The sequence below is a fragment of the Pseudopodoces humilis genome, chromosome 25 (assembly GCF_049639895.1).
Source record: "Pseudopodoces humilis isolate 2021_Gansu_Grassland_sample_001 chromosome 25, ASM4963989v1, whole genome shotgun sequence".
Classification (NCBI taxonomy): domain Eukaryota; kingdom Metazoa; phylum Chordata; class Aves; order Passeriformes; family Paridae; genus Pseudopodoces; species Pseudopodoces humilis.
Genome location: NC_142224.1, coordinates 3,356,515 through 3,372,279, shown reverse-complemented (window position 1 = coordinate 3,372,279; position 15,765 = coordinate 3,356,515). Strand labels below are relative to the sequence as shown.

Sequence of the window (15,765 nt, the reverse complement as noted above, 5' to 3'; positions counted from 1 at the left end):
TTCCTCTTAAAATATTCCTGTTCTGCTTTTTTTTGTCATCACATTCATCTGGGGCTTTCAGATGTACCTCAAGTTCCAGATGTGCCCCAGGTTCTGTAAAGCCCAAGTTCTGTAAAGCTAAGCTTTACCCTCAGTTTTTCCTGGTTTGCACTGTCCTTGTCTGACCTACCCAAAATTACACATGGGGGAGGTTTGCCTTTGTCAGAGGAGACTCTTCCTCATTTCTGATCTTTGCATTGTCCCCAATGCCAGAACTGATGGTTTTGCCCTTTTCAGCTTGTGAAGTGTTTGGTAAAATGTTGAATATTGACACCAGTGGTCTCAGAATGAACGCTGCTCCTCTCCTGGTGATTTCCTTGGAGCACCAACTGGGCTCTCTGTGCTCAAACCCTGATAAAATAATTAAAGATGGAAGGCTCAGATTCCAAATGTGGCTCATTTAGAGCAGGGCTGAGGTCTGAAAGCACCTCAATGCCTTTCAACCCCTCTTGCTGCCCTGGGAAAGCCCATCCTGCAGCAGAGCCCTTGCACCATCCAGCAGAGCACATCCCTGACTCCTCCAAACTCCGTCACTGATGAGTAAAGGCAATTTCCACCTTTTACTGCTCTGTCTGGTCCTTTTAGGCAAGTCCTAATGGGAGGATTTATTAACAGTGCAGTGGTGTGGCTGAGCCCAGCGCTGTTCCCAGGCTCCAGGCTGCCCTCTTAAGATGATAAGCAGCAAATTCCTTGCTAAAATCCACGATGAATCTCTGCAAATGAATCTAAAGCAGCATTACCGAGCCACACAACTGGCTTGGAGTGCTATCTAAATTTTTGGCGTTTGGGAAATCTTAGCTCCTGTTGCTAAGAATTCTTGCTTTGAACTTTTATAATTAAACTTCCTGTCATTCAGCAGGAAAGCTAAAAAAAAAAAAGGATCGGTTACACTTGACAAACTAAAACCTCAGGAGTGTTTAAAGGCTGCTGGAGCTGTTAGGAACTCCAGTGTTTCTCTTCCTTTTGAAGCAGCTTTATAAATAATCACCCTCCTTATCACAGTAAATCTGTTTCTCCTGAGCTCTTACACAACTAAATAAAAAGTTCTGAAAACAGCTGATCAAAACCCAAACTCCTCCCTTATCCAGAGCAGCAACTGCTGGTCAATATTCTTTTTCAATACAAAATGATTTTGCGTTGCTTTGGTTGTTGGATCCCGGCCCCTGGATTTCAGGAGCACAATAATTTCCTTCCTTCCTTCCTCACTCCACTTTCTCCTCTCTCCACAACATCCAAGGAAAAAATCACCAAATCTGCAGCAATCTGACAACCAGGCCCAACCACGATGTGAAAGTTTGAAAAGTTCTGAATCAAAAGCCTCTCAAAACATCCTTTCTGAGAGGGAGAGGGAAAACATGATCACAAATCTCCCCCAGCTCTGCCTCCTTTGCTGCTGCAGCATCTCACAGGAGATGAAAAGCACCCAAGAGCTGTTCCTGTGGATAGGGAGGATGTTCTGTGCCTGCAACACCTCAGCTGAAAGGGGTTTTCCTAAATTCTATCGTGCTGCTGCTGCTGCTCTGCAGCCACAGAATCCCAGGCTGGTTTGGGTTGAAAAGGATCTTAAAAATAATCTGACTTCATCCCCTGCCACGGGCATCTTCCACTGCCCCAGGGTGCCCCAAGCCCCATCCAACCCGGCCTGGGGCACTTCCAGGGATGGGGCAGCCACAGCTTCTCTGTGCCAGGGCCTCCCCACCCTCACAGAGAAGGATTTCCTCCTAAATCCCCCCTCTAAACTATTTTCTGTCACTCTGGAGCCATTCCCCCTTCTCCCCTTCTTGTCAGAAATCTCTCCAACCTCCACTGTGCAGAGAGAGACCCCACATTTCCCTCCAGCTCTGTGTAAATCCCTCAAAAAGAGACCCCAAAACATTTCCCTCCATTTCTGTGTAAATCCCTCAAAGAGAGACCCCAAAACATTTCCCTCCAGCTCTGTGTAAATACTTCAGGGGGAAAAAAGGAAAATAATATCTAAATACACAGAACCCTCTGATGTGAAAGTTTATATGATATTTCATAACCAGAGAGCAGGAACAGCTCCCAGCCTTCCAGGCAGCTGTGGAAGGGAGCAGTAATTAATTAAATCATTAGGTTTGGGTGGAAGAAATTCAGTGTTGCTGCCCTGCCCTATTTAAGGTCCAGGTGCTCCTTCTCAAGCTCCACTGGGAGCTTCTGGAAGGTGCTTCCTTTGCAAGTGAGTGTGGACACTGAGTGACACAAATTTGAGTTTTGGGATTTTTTTTTTTTGGGAAGGAAGGTTTTTTTGTACTTTATTTTTGAGGGTTCTGTTTGATTTCTCTAGTGAGGGAGAGCTCTGCCTTTAAGGGTTCCTGTAGAACTGTAATTATCCTTTCTTGTGTCTTTGGTTTCGAACAAAATTCTGCTGGTGGCAAAATGGGACTGAAAATGAAACATTCACAGCATGCAAGGGTCAAATGAGGAAGGGGAAATAATTTTCCTACATATGAAAATAACTGGTGTCTTAAGGTAATAAATACCTCTGTCTTTAAAAATCAAACCCTCTTTGGAGATAGCTGCAGTAGACTCTGTCTTTTGTCATATTTTGAGCTGCTTTTGCAGTGATGACAAATAAATTAAGTATAACAGAAAATAAGTTATTATTTCCCTTTCCTCTCCTGGCATTTTACTGCCTTACCAAAATGGCACGAAACATATCCTGGATATATTCACTTACACAAAATCCTTGCTGCTGGTGCAGCAATTGCTTACAAAACATTCATTTATTTGTTACCTGGCCTTTTTGCAGCTTTGATAACGAAGAGCATCTTATTTTGGTTTTTCTCCTCCAGTAGAAGTGGATGGGTTCATTTTTCTTGCTTTTCCTTTCTTGCAGCTCTGTAGTTTTAAGTGATTAAGTTCATGTAGTCTTATAAGTGAGTGCCTAACCACCATGGAATCACATATTTTTACAGATTCCACCCATAAAAGCAGCTCAAACAGTGCAGCAAAACTGCTCTGGATCCATTAGCTTCACTTTAAAAACTGTAATTCCTAAATTATGGATCTGTTTTTCCGCTGCTCCTCTCACTCTGCCCTGGTTGAGCTCTCTCTGCAGCACAGCCGTAATCAGATCATGTTTTGTGGCACTTCTATCCTACTTTAAATATTTAGTGATAAAAAGTGGCCCAGGATGTGGAGTGGAACAGGCTGAGGTGTGGGACTGCTGGGGAAATGGGTTGAACTTGCTGGCTGCCCTTGTCAAGAGCACAACTTTATCACCCTGAGCCAGGAGTAAAGGCTGAGGTGCTGCAAAGAAATTATTTAATTCATGTTTGCTTTGTGGCTGTCAGAAACAGGGCATTTTTATCCTGCTTAATGATGAGCTTTTAGCCTCTTTCTAGCAATCTGCATGGCAGATTCCAAAGGGAATTGGTGGGGCTGTGTGCAGGTCCCTCTTTCCCTTTTGCACACAAATTCCTCCTGCTCCTTCCCAGTTTTCTGGCAATGCTGCACTTGTACAAAGGCCCTTTACAAACATAACCTGAGGGAAATGTTTCTCTGCATGCAGAATGTGCTGCCCCTTTTTAATGTTTGAGTTTGAAGCAGTGGCATTGCTGTGGTTTCTAAAAAAAGTGAATTAATGACCCAAGGGCCTGAAATCCACTTATTTCTCACCTCTCAATAAGGAGATATTTTTCTTTTTCTTTCCTTTCTTCTCCCTTCCATGTCTTATCAGGTGTATGAATGGCTTCCCTGGCTAAATGTGAACTTCTTTGTAGAATTAATAAATGGTTTAGGAAACAAGAGGAGACCTAAGTAATATTTACTTTGGGAATATAAACTAATAACTGTGAAGTGCAGTGTGAGCTGAGAGTCCTGGGGAGGGAGTGATTTCCTAAACGCTCTCAGTGGCATCAAAAGACTTCCTAAGACTGACTTAAAAACAATAAAACCCGCAGCTCTGAAATGGAATTTGATTTTAGAGGGGCACTTTCTGCTCTGACACAGGGCTGAGAAATTAAATGGGAATCTGTTCTTCATCTTGAAGGGGATCTTCTGCTCTGACACAGGGCTGAGTGGCTTCTGTTGGGTTTTTCCTCTCTTGCAGGTGGCACAGGAGTGGCCTGGCAGCTCAGCAAGGCTGGGCTGAGGATCTGTGCCTGCTCCTAAAGGCTCTGCTGGTGCCCACGTCCCCCAGAGCCTCAGGATTCCCTGGAGAAGCTGTGAGCAGGACTTGCTCTGCACGCCATGGGGAACGAGATCAGCCACAGGCAGTACTGGTGCAGGAGGTTCAGGAGGTTTGAGAGGCTGCCAGCTGAGGAGAGAACTGCTGTCCCTGCTGTCCCTGCTGTCCCTGCTGTCCCTGCTGTCCCTGCTGTCCCTGCTGTCCCTGCTGTCCCCACGGCCCAGCCAGCCCAGGGTGCAGGGATTTGGGGCAGTGTGAGCCTCCCTGAGAACGAGAGACCCCAGGGTGCTGCTGCAGGGCTGCACGGCGAAGAGCAAGGCAGGAAAAGCGAAATGCCCTCCTGGTCCTCACCCGTGGCCCAGGGAATGGTGAGAAGCTCAGAGCTGCAGGAGCTTGGGGACAATCCCCCTGCCATGAATCCAGATGGGAAAACTCGTGCTGTGACTCAGGGAGGAGCTGAGGCAGCTGGAGGGGACACAGAGGGGACAGCAAGGGACCTCCCTCTGCAGCCTGCAGTGGAGACCACGCCAGGGACAGTGAAGAGCAGCTCGGGGCTACACAAGAGACCCAGCACCAGGGTGCACAGGGCAGGACACTGCACTCTCTGCAGGTGGCTGAAGAACCTCAAGACCCCAGAAATAAAACCTAAAGCTGAGTCTGGTGCAGTCAGCAGCCAAAAGTGAGGCTCCTGTGGGCTGGAAAAGGATCGAGTGCCCAGTGTGATACCTGCAAAAAAGAAAAAAAAAACGACTGGTAAAGACAGGGTTTCTTATATACAATAAGAGGACATTATTTTTGTCATCTTTAAAGTGCTTGACTGCTGCATGTTCCTGGCTGTCTTGCACCCTGCATGGAGCACAGAAGACATTCCCTCTGGCAGGGGTGGAGCAGGGAAATGAAGTGGTTCTGTTCCCTTAGCAAGCAGCTTGTGAGGATTGTTTGGCTCTGCTCTCACTGGGATTGTAAAAGCTCCTTTGTGAAACCCTGCAAAGGTGCAGCTTTGTATCTTCCTGCTGCTTCCTTTCTTCGTTTGATTTCCCTGCCCCTAAACACTTGCTCTGTTTAATGGTCCAAGAGAATTATGAGCAGCATCAGTGTTACCAACCTAAATCAATCAATTATAAAAGCAGTAAATGCTTACAGATGCATGATGGTGGTGGTGGGTGCTGTGGGGGAGGCTTGGTGAACAAGGGGCTCCAGTTTTGCTGCTGGAAGTGTTTGCTTTGTGTACTCTTTGTATCTGTGGGTCAATAAAAGCCACTTTCACTGCCTCCAGTGAGGCCTTGGCTGCAGCTGGAAGTGGATAAGGGAGGGAAGGAGGGGATGGGCTGGCACTGCCCACCCACAGATGTGGGGACTGGGAGGGCTCTCGGGGGTGCCAAGGAGCCAACAGTGGTGATCTGGCTCTGCTGAGGTTCCTCCTGAACAGACTGGGAGGAATAAGCTCAGGAAAAGTCTTTAATTTGGTTGCTGAAGCTCTGTGCCATCCATGTGGCTCCTCCAGGGGTCTCAGAGCTGACCTAAGCACTCCCCACAATGCTGAGCTTTCTTCTGCCCAAAACTCCAGCTGGGGGCAAAAATCCTTTAGGGAGAGGCACAAAGAGGAGCTGGCAGAGCCAAGGAGGGGCTGCAGGGCTGTGCTGGAGCTGCCCAGGGAGGGGAAAAATGCCAAGGGAAGGTCATGAGCAGCACCCTGAGCTGCTGAAGTGCCTCTTCTGCCTGCTCAAGGGACCTGAGCAGCTCCTGGAACAGCTCCTGCCCTGGGTGCTGCTCAGTCCCTGCTCTGGGGCCCTGATGGCAGCTTTGGTCCCATTCCCAGCTGCACCACAAGTAGGAAACACCTCGTTCTTGTCCCTCTCCTTCAGCTCTTTCCTTCTCAGAAGCCCCAGTTTAACTTTCTCCCTCAATGTCCCCTTTGTAGTGATGCCTCAGGATTTCAGCTTTTCTGTTTCTCACACATTTGTACTCCTGCCATTCCTCAGTGTGGAACTCCAAACTCCACACACACTGGGAGCTGCTGCTTCCCCACTTTGGGCAGACACAACAATTCCTCTCCAGGCCTGGCAGCCAAGGACACCTCACTGCCTCAGGGCCCAGAGATGGAAACAAAAGGGAGCTGGGGACAGCAAACTTGGGGGAAATTCCTTCATTCCCTGCAGCTGGAATTGGGAGATGAACACCCAGAGTGCAAATGGACCAAACTTACAAAAGTGGGAAAACCTGTGAGCTGTGGGGGCTTTGTCTGCCCTAAAAGCACCTGAAGCCCTTCAATAAATAGAACTGCTTTTTATTCCCTTCATTTTGTCTGGCCTCTGTTTTAGGTGGCCCCAAAAAGCATCAGTATGTGCATCCCCAGCTCTCCTGAGGTGACCCAGGACAGCGACGTGCCTTTATCTTGTTGATCACTGTGTAAATGTTCCTGCTAAAATCCCCTTAAAGAGCTTAGAGCACACCTTGGAGCTCTACTTGAACAGAATTAGGACAAAAAACATCAACTTCAGCACATCCCTTTCTACACCTCTCCCTCAATCCAAAGCTGTTGGCTGTGCCAGCCAAGAAATAAATAAGCAGGGGAGCAGCTGTTTTCCACCTTGTGCTCAGAAGCACCATCTGCTGTGCTGCCTCTTCCAAAAGAGAATTCCTTGGGTGCTAATGACCTCTAAGGATAACATTTGCCTTGTGTAATCCCCAGCTTCCTCAAATAAAAGTCGCAGGAAGTTTTTAAAAGCAGAGATGCACCCCCAAAAAATCGAGATATTCACTTTTCCAGGTAGCAAAACTTATTTTTACTTTCCTTAAAGTCAGTGAGGTGTGGAAGTGCCACCCTTTATTGATTCATTCTCTTGTTTTAAGGCAAGAAGTTGTTTGTTTGCTTCAAATATTGATTCTTTAAATTTATTTGTTTAGGTTTTGTGTTTGTTTGGTTTTGTGGTTTGGGTTTTTTAACACAGGTTTCACATCTTGATGGAGTGGAGGCCCTGAAGAAGAGAGCTCTGATTCATAAGAAACTTGAAATTTGGGGAAATAAAAGAGCTCAGGATGTGTCAGGGTTCCTGGGTGTGGAAAAGGGATGGTCTCAAGTGCTGAGCTGCATTTCTGAGCTGGATTCTCTGCTTGGAGAACAACTCAGCTCTTCCCTTTTTCCTGTAGTTACTTGTTCCTTTGTCAATTCCAGAGCTCTAGGTTGAGATATAGATAAATATAAATAAATAAATAGAAAATATTATGAATATAAATATATAAACCATAAAATATTATAAATATATAGAAATAGAAAATATGTTTATATATTAATATATACTTAATATATTTGTTATATTTAATTATGTAATTATATATCATAAATAGATAATTATATTTAAAATATTTAATAGTTTAAATATAGAAAATATTTTAATGTATAAAATATTTAATATAAATATATTTAATATAATATATTTAATATAATATATCTAATATAATATATTTAATATAATATATTTAATGTATAATATATTTAATGTATAATATATTTAATGTATAATATATTTTTAGTGTATAAAATATTTTCATATATAAAATATAAAACATAAATAAAAGTAAATAAATATAAAATATTTTTATTTTTAAGGGAGGACAGGTATTTGCTGCAGAGCTTCCTGCAGAGATCCATTTGGAACAGGGGGTTTATAAATAGGGTTTATAGTGGTTAGAAATCACTTCTGACAATGCAAAAAGGATCAGCCCTGGGGATGGAATATCACAGCCAGAGCTCCGCTGCAGGGGGAAGAAACTTTGAATTGAGAACATCAATTCAACAATCAAATTGAGAACATCAGTCCTTGAGAACACAAGGAAACCTAAAACTTGAGGCTTCGGTGACCTGGTTTGGAATCTCTTTTCTGGTACCTGTTTCAGGTGGTGGAAAAAACAGTTTTATTGCTTTTTTCCTGGGAAAATCCCAGCAAATCAACTCTGATTAATTAAATAAGGGCTAATCTGGATGGAATGCAGGGCTGAGGTAAATGTTGCAGCACTGGAAATAAGATACAATATATATATAATATATGTAATATATATAGATCTACAATATATATTTATAATATATAGGGAAAATAATCTAACACAGTTTTGTTATGTGTGGTTTGGCCTCTCAATTAACCCGAAGTTAATTTTGTGAATATTCCTAGATTTGAACCCCTTGCATTAACCCCACCTTCATGTGGACAACAAAAAACCCATTTAACACTCTTAGCCACAATTCACATTAAAATACACCCAAAATCACCTGATTTTTAATTTTATTTTTTTTTTAAATCAGAGATTATTTTATTTTCAGTGTTTACAAACCAAAAGAACAGCAAGGCAAATAAAACAGGAGCTACAAAAAAAAAATAAAAATCTGTGGCACATCAATCCCAAACTGTTGGAAATTGAGGAGCTGTTCCTAGGAGGACTCACTGTGAACAGGCACCACCCCTCCCACTTATATCAATAAATAAATAATACATTTCCAGCAACCTCAGGAGCTGGCACACTTTTGTCCTGCCTGACTGCTGAAGCAAGATATTAAACCTTTTTATCAAATTCTTTTGCTTAACTGCATGAAAATATTCCAATAGAGGAAAAACCCAGCATGGTGCTTTTCTTCTGTGGGAGCTTTTAGCCCCAGATCCTCATCTTGTTGCTTTGTGAACACAATCCCTGAGAAAAAAAACCCCACAAAACTCTAGAAAAAAATTTTAAAAAATCCCAATTATTGATGCTTCCTGCTTAACCCAGGACTGATTTAGAAATGCAGAAAGCCAGCATGTGAAAAGCCAATACTTTTTGAACATCTTACACCTCTTTAACAGAGTTCTGCTGCAGCACTGCTGCAAAGCACTGGGTGATTTTTCTCTCCCCTTTCAATTAGCCAGCACATGGGAACACTTCCAGGAACAAGCACCAGGCTTTTCCTGGATTTCTTGCATCCCCTTCAGACAGAGCCACGGACTGGGAGGAAATATTAACAAGGTGAGAGGAATAAATGCTGCTGGAGAAATGAAACAGCCCCCACAGACTGTGCTGGGTATAACAGGGAGCAAACTGCAGCGGACACAGAACCAGGAATGGGAGCACTGATGGAACAAAGAGGGAAAAGCTGAGGAAATTCTGTTTTACCTGAGCACAGACGGCAGCTGCCAGAGAGATTTGGCACAGGACACTGCTCGAATCCAGAGTTTCAGGGCAAAGTCTCATAATTAAGTTTCCTAAAAGCCAACTGCTTGGCAAAAGAGGGATTTTATCCCACAAAAGAAGCGGTAGAGCTTATCCCAGAGCACAGCTAATGTGGAGTTTCCGAAGCACTGTTCCCATTCTCCAGCAGATTTCCATCGTGCCCCCAGCCAGCTCCACACAGGGACTTGCTGTGGAGGTCTGCAAATTGGCAAGGAATAAAACTGCAGGGGAAACACAAAATGCCGTTTATTTCACCTGCCTTCCATGCTCAGAGCCTTTTCCTGGCTCTGCCTGAGGTCCTGGTCCATCAGAGCCCTGTGGCACAGCCAGCCAGATTTATTAATAGGGCTGGGAGAGGGCAAGGAGATTTTCAGAAGCTAAAAATGAAACTCAGGTGCTCTGGGGAAAAGTCCCTGCCGTGGCATAAACACCTTCTACCTCCTGAAACAGATATTTTAATTGATTCCCCTTGCCTCCAGGGGAAATTCTGCTTTTTTTTTTTTGTGGAATTTGGGAGTCCCTGAGGTGCTGTGGCCCTCCAGAACCTACTCTGCTTTTCCCTTTCAGGAGCACCTGGGTGTTGTCAGCCCAACCTGTGGAAGGAATGACAGGGGTTTGTCCTTCCAAACAAACTGTGGGTCTGCTGATAAATAGATGCTGAGAAAGGAACAATGGGAAGAATCAGAAATTCCAGAGGAATTCCATTGATTGGCACAAGGAAAAGAAAAGGGGGGGGTACACATTAGAAGGGGTCTGTATTGGATGATTTGGGAAGTCTGGACCTCTCAAGTGCCTTAGCAAATGGGTGAAGAGAGGGAAATGGGGCTGGGAAATCGGGATAAAAAGGAGGCTGAATCCTCTAAAAATCTGAGAGCCCCCAAGGGAAATGCCCCATGTCCTCTCCCTTTATTCCAATAAAGTTACAGCTCCTCTGTCTCCTTTCTGGACAGAACCCTGTGGTGTTTGTGGATTAATTCTCCTGACACCTGGCACTCCTCACAGTTCATGGCCTCCTCCACAGGTGCTGGGATTTCAGGGAGTGGGGAGGAACGAGAGCACAAAGCCAAGATTTACACCTTTTCATTCCCAAAACTTTCCAGCAGACATTCTTCTGTGGCAATAAGTGGAGGGAGCCTTCCATTGAGAGGGACAAGCAGCTTTTCCTTCTGAGGCTGGCTCAGCTTCCAGAATTAGTCTGTGGGAAGGGAAGAAAGGAGTTATAAGTCACACATTCAGCCAGCAGCATAATTAAGGCAGGAAGAGCGAAATGAATAGCAGAGTGGATGGGGATGAGTAAGTGTCAGGAGATTTTCTGTACCGAGGTGCCAGACATTGCTTCCCTCACTTTCCCAGTGTCCAATCTGCTGTGGAAGGTGTAACTGGTGACTGTCCAGGACACACAGGAGTGGGGGAGAATGAAGCTCCCTGAAACCTCTGGAGGATGCCAGGGGAACCTGTGGCTGCTGGAATGTCTCTGCCCAGGGTGAGCAGCTCTTTGGAGAGGCAGGGATTCCAGCCAGCTCCTGGTGCCCCTGATGTCCCTGGCTGCCTCTCCAGGTGTGAGCAGAGGAGTCCCTGATGTCCCCGGGCTCCCTCCAGGAGCTGCTCTGCTTTTCCTCTGCAGTCGCACCTGGGTGCTGGCAGCCCAGCCCTGGGGCAGAAGCAGCAGAGAGGAGGAAGAAATCCAAAATGCACGAGTGAAACTTCTTTTAGGGCAGATGCTTTGCTGTGTGAGGTGCTCCAAGAGCATCCCAAAAGCATCAGGTTGAGTCTCTTCAATGGCTCCTAAAAGGTACCTGAGTAATTGAAGATCTTTTTGAGGAAAATGCACTTATTTTGTGATTGCTTTGCACTGACCTGGCTCTGTTCCCTCTCCCCCTGCCCTTTTTCACACCTCAGAGCCAGGACTTTGGGAGCAAGTCTCAGGGTTTCTCCTGCCCAGCCCCCAGAAGCATTGCCAGGTGCTCAGCGCTTCCTTTCAAACCGTGCCACCCATTTTAAATGAAGCTTCTGTCTCCTGAAAGACACATGGCCCAGATTTCAGCTGCCTCTATTTTTCTTCCCTCCCTCGATCTCTCCTCTGATGGCATTTAACGCTCCCAGGCATCTCCCGAGCCTGGAATGCCACAGCTTCCCCTGACTAAACTAAAAATCTCTGACCGTATCAGTGGAAGTGAACAAAGACATAAACAAAGGTCATAAATTGAATTTATATGACTTCTGATAAAACTCCTCCTGACAGGTTTGTGGGGGGATTTTTTAGCTGACAATTTCCTTTCCAGCACTGCGAGTGTCGCAGGCTTGTTGCCTGTTTACTGTGCCTGTGGTGCACACCTCTTACAAATACATCACTTTCTGCCGTCAGAACAGAAGGGTGAGCACTAATTAATGGCATCTTCTATAAATTCTACCCCTTTCTCCTCCTTTCTGCTGTTAAATATGCAAAAGATGTCTGGAGAGCTGCTCTGACAGCACTAAGAGCAAAGAGGGTGCCCATTATTTACCCCAATAAAAATCTTAGCTCAGTAAGAAGGAACCTGAAAATGAAATCACTGTTTTCTGTCACCTCATAGTTTTGGTTTACTCTTCTCCCCACAGGGAAAAGTTTCCTGTTTTCTTCACATTAATCAAGTGCTTTCTGCTGCTGAGTTTGAGCTGATCCTTCTGCAGCCCTGTGAGTGCTGAAGGAAGGAACAAAACCCATCTCACCTTCCTCTCCCTCCCAGCCCTTCCCTGCTCTGCCTTTGTTTTTAAAATTAACTTTCACGTTTTCTTGGAGCTGAAAAAGCCATTACAGAAAAGACCAAACCAATTTTTCTTTCCAGCATGTGTGATTGTTTTCTACTTCCCTAAAAGGTTAATGTTTAAAATGAATAATGGATGGTGGGGAAGAAGAGAAAAAAGCTTTTTATTTTTCCTGCTCGCCCTCCCCTCAGCTCACACAGCACGGAGGTGTTGCTGTCTCCGTGCACCAGGAATATTTTGGCAGCCTCCAGAGCTGTTTTCCCTTGGGTGGTGGTGCCCAAAAAACCTCCTTCAGGCCCTCCTGGTGGGTCTGGCCCCAAAGGGAATCACTTTGTCCTCCTGTTTTCCTCCCTGAACTCCTCCTGGTGGGTCTGGTCCCAAAGGGAATCACTTTGTCCTCCTGTTTTCCTCCCTGAACTCCTCCTGGTGGGTCTGGTCCCAAAGGGAATCACTTTGTCCTCCTGTTTTCCTCCCTGAACTCCTCCTGGTGGGTCTGGTCCCAAAGGGAATCACTTTGTCCTCCTGTTTTCCTCCCTGAACTCCTCCTGATGGGCAGTTTTGTGCTGCTGCTGCCTCCAAGGGTTGTTCTTTTCCTCAACCGAGGAATTATCAATCCTCCCCAGGCCAACCCAGCCCCCAGGAGCCCACAGCAGCTTCACCCCTTAGAAATCTGGGAGAGATTCCTCCCCGTTCCCAGATGATGGGATGGGGTGCAGAGAATCAGAGCCACCTGCAAGAGCAGCTGAAAGTGTCCCTGAGAGTGGAATAGCTGGCAGATTTCAGAAGAGCACCAGGAAATCACCCCTGACTCCATGGCAACATCAGGGAGGAAATTCAGTTCTCCTGGCTCCCCCCAAAGCCCCTCTGAGCTGGCAAAGCCCCGAGCTCACAGTGGGATCCCAGCCCTGTGGAAAAGCTGCTGGATTATCCTGGAATATCGCTGGAAAAACGCTGTTACCCTTTATTAAATCAAAACCTGCTGGCTTGGAGGAACAAAATTAGTAATGCTGTGAACTCTCCCGTGGGCTGGAAATGTAAAGGAGCTTGGCATTACAGAGAACATAATTCTTTGCAGGAGGGAAGAAAGTAAGGAAATCTGTGAAGTCATTGACGAGTTTAGTTCAAAAACACTTGGCTCCAAATCTCAATATAATTATCCCAGTGCCCGCAGTTCCTGTTGGAGATGTTATACTGCTGGGTCAATGGTTTTATTTTTGCTTTTTGAGCTGAGTTAACACATACATCATGTTTCAGGATGCTGCTGAATGCAGTGAATTTAATTTAACAGGGTGAGCAGCTAAACTTAGGCAGTCAGCTCGGGGTGATCCCTGAAGTTTATGCCAGAAGTGAGAATTTGGGAACTAACAGATAATTTTGCTGTCCCTCTGCAGCAGCCTGGTTTTCCAGCAGTGCTCAGCAGTAAATCTAAATCTGTATCTAAATTGGAAGAAAACACTTTCTTTGTAGAGTCCAATCTTTAATTTCCCTCACACATTTTCCTGTTAAACTCTTACTTCTTTGCACTTACCAAGCCAGATTCACTGTCTCTTCATTTTATACAAATTAAAACCTGGATAAACGATGATCTACTGTCGGCAGAAGACCCTGATCATAAAATATTTAGGCTTGATTTTGTTCATCTATTTTTGTTGTGTACAATAACTTCATTTTTGCACTCCTGTTTAAATCCTTGGGGCAAGGACAGCCTCCTATGTGTGTTTGTTGCTGTAAAGAGAATAACCCTGGGCTAAGGATAAACGCAGAGAGGTTTTCTGGCTCCACAAATCTGTAAAAAATACCCAATAAATGACATTGCATGTCCCAGTGGGAGTGGGAACAGGAGGAAAAGCACCCCTGAGTGCTCCTGGTTCCACGGCACTGGTGTCACCCAGGCTGGGACAAAGCGCGGGCACCCAAAAACAGAGCTGGTGTCGCAGCCAGAGCGAGACCGAGCTCTGCCATGAAACTTTGATTTCTCTCTTCATGCATTATCCATGTGCCAGTCAGCAAAGCTGCCCTGGTGGTGATTTTCCAGAGGAATCAGCTAACAGCGGAGCAGCACGTGCTGGAACAGATCCTTGCTGCCTTTTTTTGCTCTCTTTTGCTTGTTAGCACACAAAATCCGTGCTGCTCTGCACAATCCCACGCTCCAGAGGGCTTTTGGGGGGAAGATTGATGGAGATGCACTTTGCCCCTTCATTTTTCAACACCCCCAATCCTCAGGAAAATCCCAATCTGCACAAATGATGCGTGAGGCACAGTTTTAGAGGAGGTTGTGCTCCTTTAAAGGCCACAGCTGTCCAGGCACCACGCTGAAAACAGCCTCAGAAACAGCCTGGCAGCAGAGAAAGCAGCTGATATTTCTGTCCTGTTCTCCTTTGAAGCAGAACTCCAGCTGATTACACAGCTGGAATATGGGAGGGGAAAAAAATGATAAAAAAAAATAATAATAAAAAAGAAATAGATGGTTTGAGGTTTGTCCTGAGTGGAGCATTAGGGCTGAGGAAAGCAGTGCTGCCCAGGGAAAGGCAAGAGGAGAGGAGAATGGAAAATCTCAGAGAAATTCCATATTTGTATTATATTTTATTACTTTATTATTTTATTATGTTATTATTTTATTATTTTATTATTTTTATGAGAGAAGAGTCTTAGACAAAGCATGAAGTATTTCTGCTCTGACACAATCTGAGTGCTCCAGTGGCTCATGTGACACTCAAGAGCAGCAGGAGAGGAAAAACACCTTGAAAACTCCAATCCCAGAGCAGCAGGGGAAAAGGCATCACCCATCTCTGCCATTTCCAGAAAAACCCCTACACCTCATGAAAATTCCCAGGCTCTGAGGAAAATTGTTTCTGTAGCAAATATGGAATGATTTATTACCCTCCCTACCCAAAATCTGTATAACTCAAAGAAAATGAGCACTAAAATACTCTGGGCCATGATCTGGAGCAGTATTTTCATGGGAAAACAGGTATTTCTGAGGTTTGAACAGTGTGTTAAGCACTAAAATCATCCTGTGAGTGGATGTAAATGTCCTGGGAGAGGACAGCAGAAAAGTGCTGTCACACAGTTCTTGTTCTCTTTTTGCCCAGTTACTGGCACAGCAGCACAGTGCTAAACTTCCTTTAATATTCCCATAAAATGCAATAAAAACAGCAGAAAGAGCAATGGGAACCTGCAACTAAATGAGATTTATCCCAGATTATTACCCAGAAGGATTATGCTCCCCTTCACCCGGCAGGGGCTGAAACAGCAGCACCCTGTGACTTGTGCCGGGCTCTGTTCAGCCCAAAAACCTTTCAACAGCCTTGCACTGAGAGTGTTGTGCCCTGAGTTTTGGTGATGTTGAACTTTCTGCACGTTTGTGAACCTCAACCCTGATTTTGTGCTGGTTGTGGGATGAATTTCTGCTGACAAAGATGAATTATTCTCACTGCAGGGTCCGGTTTGTTCACCATCCACTGAAACCAGTTTAGCCCTTACAGAGTTTTTTGTTATTCCACTTTCACATCTTTCTGGGGTTGTTTTTTTTTTTTCCTTTAAATTCTCAGCTGGTTTATTTGGAGAATCCCCTTGCAGAGCAGCACAAAGGAGGGAGCACAAGGCAGGTTCTGCTCCCCTCGGGCCACACA

General features: G+C 45.1%; 1 long non-coding RNA gene across 1 annotated transcript; it reads left to right on the top strand.

Moving 5' to 3' along the window:
* The first annotated feature begins 2,198 nt into the window (after positions 1 to 2,198).
* Positions 2,199 to 5,464, top strand: LOC148182587 (uncharacterized). Its single transcript, XR_015774524.1, has 2 exons — positions 2,199 to 2,236; positions 4,112 to 5,464. It is a non-coding gene; the product is annotated as an uncharacterized LOC148182587 (long non-coding RNA).
* The last annotated feature ends 10,301 nt before the right edge of the window (positions 5,465 to 15,765 follow it).